Source organism: Petaurus breviceps, unplaced genomic scaffold, assembly GCF_028583685.1.
Source record: "Petaurus breviceps papuanus isolate PSGF00001 unplaced genomic scaffold, PetGlider_PUasm1.0 81, whole genome shotgun sequence".
NCBI lineage: Eukaryota > Metazoa > Chordata > Mammalia > Diprotodontia > Petauridae > Petaurus > Petaurus breviceps.
In genome coordinates this window covers 3,420,336-3,431,667 of record NW_027186546.1, presented here as the reverse complement: position 1 = coordinate 3,431,667, position 11,332 = coordinate 3,420,336, and positions in this window count along the sequence as shown.

Below are 11,332 nucleotides of genomic sequence, written 5' to 3'. Positions count from 1 at the left end.
CTCTCTCTCTCTCTCTCTCTCTCTCTCTCTCTCTCTCTCTCTCTCTCTTTGTTTTATAACCAGGTTGTATATTCATGGGCACAGATCATTAGATGAAGCACAGAAAATTTAGCTCCAGTTACAACATAATAAAGTGAATCACATTAAAAACAATAACATATTGTAATTAAGAAAAGGAAACAAAATGAGGAAGAGATATAGATAGATAAGAGAGAGAGAGAGAGAGAGAGATAGTGGAGAGAGAGAGAGAGAGAGAGAGAGAGAGAGAGAGAGAGAGAGAGAGAACAAAAAGGAATGAAGGATGTGTATTGTAGTTATAGGTTGTATCTCTAGGTTAAGGGAAATGGAAACTGAAGGTGTCAAGGACAGTGGGAAAAGAACATGGAATGGCAGTCAGACTTGCCATTCTAGGTCCTTGTGAAAGGATTTTTCTAAAGTGCTAGTCTGACCATGAGATCCTACCCAACCTACTTCCACTCGATATATTTTATTGTTCAGTCATTTTTTAAAATTGTGTCCAACTCTTCATGACTGCATGGAGTTTCTTGGCAAAGATACTAGAACAGTTTGCCATTTCCTTCTCCAGCTAATTTTAAAGATGAAGAAACTGAGGCAAATAGAATTAAGTGGTTGGCCCAGGGTCATACAGTAAGTTTCTTAGGTCACATTTGAACTCAGGAAGATGAATCTTCTGACTCTAGGCCCAATGCTTCATCCATTGTATCACCTTGCTGCCCTCAATATATTTTGGTATCTCCCTATTATCATTAGGATCAAATATAAAATACTTTGTTTTGGCTTTAAAGCCATTCACAAATTCACCCCATCTCACCTTTCCATCTGGGCAGTTAGGTGGTGTGAGTTGGAGAAACTGTCTCTGTCAAGAAAACCCCAAAATGGGGTTACAAGGTGTTGTATCACAACTCAACAAAACAACAAATCTTTCCAGCTTAATAAACCTCTCTAGGATTAGACCACAGATTTACAGCTGGAAGGAATATTAGACACCATTAAATCCAATCCTGTCATTTTATAGATTTAACTTCGTGACTTGTCCTCAGATACATAGCAAGTATGGGCATCTGAGGCAGGACTTGAACCTAGGTTTATCCTGACTCCAAATCCAGAACACTGTCCTTTACTCCTCACCATCTCTCTAATTCATTGCTCCCATGGCTCAGGCACACTGGTCTTCTTAATGCTCTTCCTTTCTCTATGCCTTGTCACTTATTGACACTCATATCTGGAATGTACTTTCTCCTTATTTTTACTTCTTGGAATCACTGTTTTCCTTCTATACATGAGGTGCTTCCTGATTCCTTCAGCTTCTAGTGTATTCCTACCCAAGGTTACCTTGTATGTCTTTTATATATGTTTTGTGTATTTTCACATAGCATGTTGTATCCTTCATCATAATGTAAACTTGTTGAGGTCAAGGACTCTTTTACCATTATCTCATTTTTTTCTTCTTCCATTTCCCCAAACTCTGAAATCTAATAGACATGACTAAATTCTGTTATTTACCATGGCTAGACAATGGTAATGGTAATGGTAATGGCCTCAAGGACTGGGACTGTATCCCATCTAAGCTGTTTCAACTCCCACCAGGTAGGACAGTGGTTTGTACAAACCAGGTATTTAAATAAATGCTTGCTGTCTTCTCAGTCCAAGTTCTCCACTCCTTGAGTCACAAGGATTTAGACTAGACAAAGTACACCTTCCAAAGAGAAATTGATGCTTACATCCCATATTTTCAGAGTCTTATTTCCTACGATGTCACTCCCAGATCTTCCAGCTATACATGTGTCTAGATGTCATATTCAAAGTTTATTTTTTCCCCATGCTGATTTGTCCCCATCAGCCTCCAACATCCTATTTTAGACAGGGCATTTCACTCATTCTTGAGGTTGGAAACATTGTGAAATTATATTGTCTGGTTTCCAGCTATAGAAAGGCATTGAATTGCTAACACCAACTGTATCCTAGCAGCAATTTACCATTTTACAAAACTGCCTGCCTGCAAGACTCAAACATTTTCTAGTTGACTTTTTAATTTTGGTAACAATAGCAGTCAATTCCTGAACAATCCATGGTATTATTTTTATTTTACGTTGATACTTCAGGCTGTCCCATCAAAAAGAGTGTTGAAAGAAATGGAGCAGCCTAGTTGTTCTGGGGGCTTTAATGATTGAATGAGATCACCCAAATGTCAATCTAACTGATTGCTTAGTCATGGGTCCAAATCAACTGGAGAGCATTTTCATCATACATATGGATTTGGGATGCAGGATAAAATTCCAAGTGTATCTTCTTTTTAAATCCATGGATTGCATTCTAAGTCAATTCAACAACAATAACAAAACTCCACCCCTCCCCTCCCCAATAGTAGGGTGGTGATTAAGTACAGAGATAAGACATAGTTAATTCTATTCCTAAAGGTTATTTACTTTCAGGATTGTTCATTTATGTTATCTTGATCTTTACATGATTTAATTAAAATAAAGTGAAAAGAAAAGGACCTTTTTGGAGGTCCTTTTATTTTATGTGACTATTTTCCTATTCTACTTTACAAATTATATAATGCAAAAAATACAAAAAAAATTAAAATAAATATAGAAGAATAACAGGTCTGTACAGAAACAAGAATCACAAATCTTTTTCATTGACATACAGATACAGAAATCTACATGCTACTGGAGGCAAGTTTAAAATACTATTTTCCAAACATAGCAATTATTTTTGAAAGTCCTTCTACTGCCAATTTTAAATCAGTGAAATGTATCAGTGATTGTCCTGTTACTTACAAATAGAATCAATGTATCTCATTGCATGTAAGCCTTCCTGTCTCGTATTTATGATAGTAATTTAGTAGCATCAGATTCCAAGCTGTACCAAGAAAGCTGAGCCTGAAAGAAAACTGCTTTCCATAAAAGAAACTATTTTTACATCTTTTGGCTACATCCCCCCAAATTGTTTATTCATTATCATTTTAAAACTCTGGGACAGAAAACCAAATTAAAAAGCAGAGAAGATTTTGATGTTGAAAAATCTTTTATTTGTTACAGTACACATTCAATTGTTAATTTGGAAAAATTATTATTATTCCCTGGAACAGTAGTAAAGTTCAATAATCAGAATATGAATAATTTCCTATGATAACAGTGTAGTGGTATTTTTAGATGTGTAAAGTAACTAGTTTTGACACATCATTCTTTTGGGTTGAAATAAAAATCATATTTTAATATTCATTATCAGAAAAGGATAACTTTTAAAATTATAATTCAGTTTTCATTGTCCATGTTTCCTAATATTTCATTCAATTTAGGCACTGAAACCAGAATAAGTATCTCTGTCAATTGTTTTGAGTCACTTCAATTCAGTCTGGCTCTAACCACAGGAAAATGTTTAAGTAAAAGAACACACATAATAGTTTTAAAAAAATAAAACATATGTATCTGTAATGTAACTGTAGCATTTTCCAAGCAGAACCCTAATGTGTGGCATCTGTGAAATGTTTAGTGCCTTTTCCAGTTTTCCTGAAGACTGTGAGGTTGATAATCTGGGTGATAGTATCCTTGGAGTCACCTGGATTTAAAGCAGGCCTTCTGAAAGCAGGTTATCAGTTTTTTTCCTTTCCTAAAAAAAATCCTTAAAGGTGAAGGAAACATAAAAATATCAATCCCTATACTTGCAAATACATCTGCAGAAGTTGTGGAAACCTACCTAAAATTTATGTTATGATACACAGAAGGCAAATGGTCAATTCATAGACAGAACTAATGGGAAAATCATCTTCAAACCCTGGGCTTCATTGAGTCCTGCCAGATATTGTGGGGTTAGTTTTACATATGGTCATACATGCATATCACATATTTACATGTGTCATGAATGGTATACAACATTGAATATTTTTCAATCTGATCTCCTCGGTTCAAAATCTTACTGACTGAACTTTACACTCCATTTTGGGTCACTATCTTGACAATGTGACATTCAGTGTCAAAACAATACTACAATGGAAATTCACACTCATTATGATCACAGGGTAGAGCTACATAGGACTCGAGGCCATGTAATCCAATCCCATCATTCTGTAGAGGAAGACATAGATGTTCATGAAAGTTAAGTGATTTAGCCAAGGTCACACAGATAGTAAGCATCAGAGATGGGACCTGAATATAGATCTTCTGTCTTCAAATCAAGTTCTCTTTCCATTATACCATTTCCTGGAAAAGACAGTCACTATCACTGTCAGAGATAATCATTTGGTCTCTTGTGTGACATCAGTCATTTTTTTAAGTGAGGAAAAGTGATTGAATGCTGGGTGACTCACTGGTTTTAAGTGTCACCCCCTTCTCCTTTCCAACTTCTCTTTTCCTTCTACTCAGTTTTGTCTTCCCACTGCCTTGCTATTTTCCAATATCATGCACTGACCATTTATTCCTTCCCAAGTATGCAGAAGTCAATCTGGTACATTTATAACACTTCTGTGTACAAATGTTTCATTGGATAGAGCATTAGACTTGGAGTCAGGAAAATCTGAGTTCAAATTCTGCCTCAGACTTTCTCTAGATGCATGACCCAGGAAAGCCATTTAATCTCTTCTTCTCAGTTTCCTCATCTGTAAAATTGCTCTTTCAGGGTTATTGTTAGGATCAAATGAGATAATATTTCTAAAGTATTTTGCAAATCTCAAAGTGCTATACAAATGCTAGCTCTTATTATTATTAATAATAAACACAATGGAATGAGAATTTAATGAGCTGGATGTAAGCTTTATTTCTTAATATCACAGGGATCCTGAAAGTGTTCAGATATATTGGGAAATCTGAGCTTTCTTTGAAGGTTTCTGGAGAATCTTGGGGACTTGGGAGTCACTCTTTCCAGAATATCCTAAATTTTTGTTGAGAGGATCTATAGATATTAGATCATCTCAGCAGAAAATGAAATCCTGGTCATCTGGGTTATGGAGACATAATATAGAGTGATTGAACTGTAATATTCTCAGCATTTGGCATTTATTTGATACATTTAAGAATATGCATTTTACAGAGAATTATTATTTAATAAATGGAATTGGCAATAACTAGTTTCTGTGTTAATACGTGAAATATTATATAATGGTGTGATATAGTGGGGTTTGGGGGGGAGAGGAACCAGTGAATTAAGGGTTAAATGATCCAAGTTCTAATTACATTCTCATCCTACACAGACTTTACTTTTGTGCATTTAATTCTCTGACCTTTGGTTTTCTTAGCTATAAAAAATGAGAATGATAATAGCTGCCTCACCTGTCTCATAGTGTTGTCATAAAGCACAAATGAAATATAAATGCCATTATATATTTCAATATTTTGATGGATCTCTAATTTTATCAATCTATTTATACCTTCTCATCTTGTATAAATATGGACCAGGTCCTGGGCATCCACACAACATGTGATAGAAATTCTTCTAGATATTTCAACATTATGTCAGTACCAACATATCACTGAGCATGCCCATCTGTTTGTTATATCTTGTTCTTGCTACATGACAGAGCCACCTTTCTTTTAGAACATTGCATAACTACAATATATCATGTTGGTATTCTTGCATTGACTCTCTTAAGAATTCGAGGAGAATCTAACAGACAACTCTAGTGAGAAAATCTATATATTTCATGTTTAGGTTGTCCAAATGTGGTAAATTGAAATCTGCTCATTTCATGAAAGAACTGACATTGACCTGAATTAATGAATCATTAAACAAGTATTTATGTGCTTCCTATAAGCCAGGTCCTCCACTAGGTACTGGCTAGTTAAAGGAAAAAACAAATGAAAAATGAATGAATAAATAAAGAACTGACTGAGTAAATAAACAAGTAAACAAATTCAAACAAAGAAATTGCTGCTCTCAAGGAGCTTGTATTCTGAAAGAAGAGACAACATGTACTCAAATAAGTATAAATAGTGGAAATACAAAACAAATATTAGTGTGATAGTTAATAGGGAGAGAGGGCCCTTCCATTTATGGGAATAGGGAAAGCTTCCATTTTAAAGTGGTAAAGGATTATTGCAGGCATGAGGCAAAGCCCAGAATAAAAAACTAGACATAGAAGATGGAATGCTGTGTGAGAAATAAAGAGGTAAGTTTGTCAGGACTGTGTTATAGAACGAGTAATTTTGTATAATGAAATTGGATAGTTTGGAGTTCATTGTGCAGGACTTTAAATTAGTTAAATGAAGATTTTTGTATTTTATTCTAGAAGCAACAATAGTAAATGTTTATATAGAGATAATAGCCCTCTCTTCATTTTTTTCTGTGTGTATCTATCCCCAGCTCCTAGGATGATGTATAGTAGGCTTAATAAATGCTTATTTATTGATAGTACTTTTTTTTTACCTATTTTATTTTACCTATTTATGTTTTACCTATTTTATTTATTCATTTCCACAACAACACTTTGACCTAGGTACTATTTTATCCCCATTTTATTGATGAGGAAATTGAGGCTGAAAGACATAGGTGTCTTACTCAAGATCTTATAGCTAGTAGGTATCTGAGGCAAGAGTTAATCTCAAGTCATCCTGACTTCAAGCCCCATGTTCTATCCACTAGGCTAGCAAACTCCCTCTAATAGTAAGCCACTGGGATTTATTGAATAGGGAAGAGATGTTGTCAAACCTAAGCTTAAGGAAAGTCACTTTGGCAGCTGAGTGGAGGATGGATTGGAGTTAAGAGCGAGTTGAGGCAGGAAGACCAATTAGGAGTCCATTGCTATTGTCCAAGTGAGAGGATATGAAGACCTTAATTAAGACAATTGTTGTGTAAATAGTGAGAAAATGAAAATGAAAGATGTGGTGGTGGAAATGGAAAGATTTGACAATGTATATAGTACGACCTCATTTATCTATTCCTGCCCCTGTGAATCCTGACCATTTGGCAGAGACTGGAAATCAAGTTTCTTTGATGATTACATATTTTTTCTCTCTGCCCCAGTTGTCTCCAATAACCACACCCACTATTAGCCCTGCTCTGCTTTCTATCTCAGTTCTACTCAGTTTCCTTTTCCCCATTATCTGCTTCTTCTCCAGTCTTCAGGATGGCTTATGCCATGTTCACGTCACAACCTAAGTGCCAATTCCAAGAGGCCTCAAAGTAGTGTTCATGAACCCTACTCTTATTTTTTTTTTTTGCTTTTTGGAGGGGGAAAGGCAGGGCATTTGGGGTTGTGACTTGCCCAAGGTCAAATGGCTAGTGAGTCAAGTGTCTGAGGCTGGATTTGAACTCAGATCCTCCTGACTTCAGGGCTGGAGCTCTATTCACTGGGCCACCTGCATGAATTCTACTCTTTGTGTTGTTAGCTGCTTTTGGATTGGCAAGTATGTGCTTGCTACAAAGTAAATGGTTCATCACTTCCAACTCCTAGACCTTCAGAAATGGCAACTTCAAATGAGTCAAGTACACGAAAAAATCCACATTGAATGTAGTAGATTTATAGTGAAGCCCAGATGCAATTAATGCCACATTGGGACAAGGATAGGAACAGGATTGAGGTGCTGACTGTATTATTTATTGTGTGGCTGAATAAATCACTTACCTTTTATGGGCCTCAGTTTATTTTCCTGTAAAAAAGGGATTTGGACTAAATAATCTCTAAGCTCTTCACCTATGGACTTATTGGGACCTAGGTTCAGACTAAATTGACAGAAAATAATAGGGAACATCAATAAGTCTAAGAGAGGAGAAAGGGTATGAGCTTTGGTAGTAAGAATCATTCATTAAGAGGCAAGGTGGTTTAGTAAAAAAAAAAAAAAGAGTGTGGGATTTTGTTACAAGAGATCCATGGGTTTTAGTGCCACTTCTAATACTTACCAGGCATTACCAGTTCACTTTACCATTATTATCATTTACCATTACCAGAGTCACTTTGCCCATTTCCTCACTTATAAAATATATGATTGCCTTCCATCTCAAAATTATATGATCTTGAGTCATTCTTTTCTGCAGCTTAAAGTCGAATTAGAATTGCCTAGAATGTTGAGAGACTAAGAGCCTGGCCTGGGGTCAGATAACCTGACAGAGGCAGGTTTAGAACCCCCATCTTTGTGGCATGGAGATTGGCCCTTTATTTATTTACCAAGCTTTCTCTCCAAGAAACAATAACTGCACATTTCCAGTTCACACAATTCTTGTCACTGGTCATTTTCTGAATGGAATCACATCTGGGCCTTCATGAAGACACTTGGCTTTTAGCTCTCATTCAAGAAAAAAGCCTTCTAATAGGAATAGCTTGTGATAAAATAATCATATGTATATTAGGAGATTACACATAATATGCACTTGAGACCTATTAGAACATGAGTATTTTTTTTTAGCCCCTTGGGTTTTTTTTTTTTAATTTAATATATTTTTAGTTTGCAACATTCAGTTCTATAAGCTTTTGAGTTTTAAAATTTCTCTTTGGGGCACCTAGGTGGTGCAGTTAATGGATTGCTGGCCCTGAGGTCTGGAGGACCTGAGTTAGGATCTGGCCTCAGACACTTAACACTTGCTGGCCATGTGACCTTGGACAAGTCCCTTAACCCCAATTGCTGTAAAAAAAATTCTCTCTTTCTCTCCCCTCCTCCTTCTCCCCTCCCTGAGATGGCATACAATTTGATATAGGCTCTACATATATATCCATATTAAACATATTTTCATATTAGCCATGTTGTAAAGAATAATTATTACCAATGGAAACATGAGAAAGAAGAAAAACAAAACAAAATAAAACAAAAAAGATAGAGCAAATAGTACACTTCCATCTGCATTCAGGCTATAATTCTTTCTCTAGATATGGATAACATTTTCTATCACAAGCCTTGTGGAGTTGTCTTAGAAAATTGTATTGCAGAGAAGAACCAAGTCTATCAAAGTTAGTTATCACACAATGTGACTGTAACTGTGTACAATGTTCTCCTGGTTCCAATCCCCTCACTCAGCATCACTTCATGTAAGTCTTCCCAGGTTTTTTCTGAAGTTCATCTGTTCATCATTTCTTATAGCAAAATAGTATTCCATTACATTCATATACCACAACTTGTTCAGCCATTCCCCAATTGATGGGCATCTCCTCAATTTCCCTTTCTTTGCCACCACAAAAAGATTTGTCATAAATATTTTTGTACAAGTGGGTCCTTTTCCCACTTGTATGATCTCTTTAGGATATAGCCCTAGAAGTGGTATTGTTGGGTCAAGGGACATGCACATTTTATAGCCTTTTGGGCATAGTTTCAAATTCCTCTCAAAAAGAGTTGAATCAGTTCACAACTCCACCAACAATGCATTAGTAGAACATGAGTTCTTAACTAGAGGTCCTTGAACTTGGTTCAAAAAAATATTTTGATAACTACTTGTTGATAAGGTTATTTTTCTTTGTAATCCTGTTTTTTATTTTATATATTTCAAAACATTATTTTGAGAAAAGTCCATAGGCTTTACCAGAATGTGAAAGATATCCATGACACAAAAGGGTTAAAAGCCACTACCTTAGTAGCAAAGTGAATTAAAATTTGAGATACTTCAAAACTTCAAGGATCCATGACTTCATCAATATAGACACTAGCTCCACTGACCCCTCTTCATTTGAATAGATGGTCTTTCCTAGTATCTGTATTGTGATCATCTTTATGACCTGATGGTCAAACTTCTGGTGATCAGTCTTTCCAAATTTAGATAGGTTGTTCTTTAATCAAGAGTATACAGTTCATCCCTGTGCAAATACTTGGAACATTTTAAAAATTTTAGCTTTTTACCTTATTCACCATAGAATGTGCTCCATTATCAAAGCCTGAAGAACTTAGAGTCACTTCAAGGCCATGATGAAGCATCAAAGTAGTACATTCTTGGAAGAAATTAAAGATAGGGTAGATAGATTATTCCTGGATTCTTAGGTCATGTTTGCAAATAGCTTAGACGTATAAGTGAAGAAAAACAGATAGTCCCATGCACAAATGCATAGGAGTCTCTCCAGAGTTTGTGAGGCCACACTGAACCAGCAGTTTGTATTTTATTTTATTGTTATCCACAATTCCTCTCATGAAACAATTAAGAAAACATAGTAAATTTAGAACACATATTAAGAATGCTATTTACAAGGTGACATACAAACAGAGCAAGATTATTATGGTGCTCATGAATTCCAGGAAGATGATGATTTAGCATCACCATAAATGCTCTGAACCTATTTGATTTTTCTGTTGTTTACTAGACTCTACCTTATAGATATTTATGGAAGAGGAAATTTTTCTCCATGAAAGTGAGTATTAACTCTACTTAAACTGCTTTGAAAAAAAATTTTTTTGACTTGTGCATTCAGATTTGCATTTCTCACTTTTTGCTCCAAGTAAAGGTGTTTAGCTATTTTTAGAAAACAACTAAGAAATAATCAATCATCAAAAACCCCAGTTGGGACAGGCACATAATCATACACCAAGTGCAAAGTCTCAGGTATTAGCAATCCACCTCCAGAAACTAATAGATATAGGCTTGGTGTTGGAGAGAGAGAGGATGTATCACTTTTCTTGGTGAATGTAATATGAGTGAGTAATACGTGTTGCATTTGTTCAGGAAATGTATTTGCCTACCAACCGAAGTTTTAAATCTAACAAGAAAAGTCTGCTGAGAAATCGTATACACACATATATATATGCACGCTTAAAAAAAAAAAAAACCCTCTTACCCTTCTTAAGTGCTATTCCATTCCAGACAATATTAAGACTAAACAGTATGTGGTCATTGATCTCCTGGTGATGTTGCACTCTGGGAAATGCTGAGAATGCGCAGAATGGCTACAGTCAATAGATTAACATTTGAAGAAAATTTAAGAAAAGGGGGGAAAGGAACATTTAAATCGAAATGAGCAAAAGGAGTAGAAATGGAGAAATAAATGAGAAAAAATAAAAGTCTGAAACATATAGTTTATTTTTTTCTTTCTAGACCCCATTCTCCACTATTCTGTTTTACCTATCCCCTAGTCCTCTCCTGTGTCCTGTATACTAGCTCTAGGGTGATAAAATTGCAAAGATTTCTTCTCCCTGATATAGGGTATGAGATTAAATGGGACTTTTTTTATTCCTTGGAAAAATTAGCAGATGTTTTAAATCAATGAAAAATAAGATTAAAAGATATAGAGCTGCAAGGATTCAGTGTGCAGTATATGCTGCTCCCTTAAGAGTCAGCACATACTTTAATCAACTCAAACAGTTTATGCTCAGCGCATTACCTAAGGGTTTTCTGATGATAATGTAAGTTTGTAAAAGACTCCTTTGAGCGTTCTCTCTCTCTCTCTCTCTCTCTCTCTCTCTCT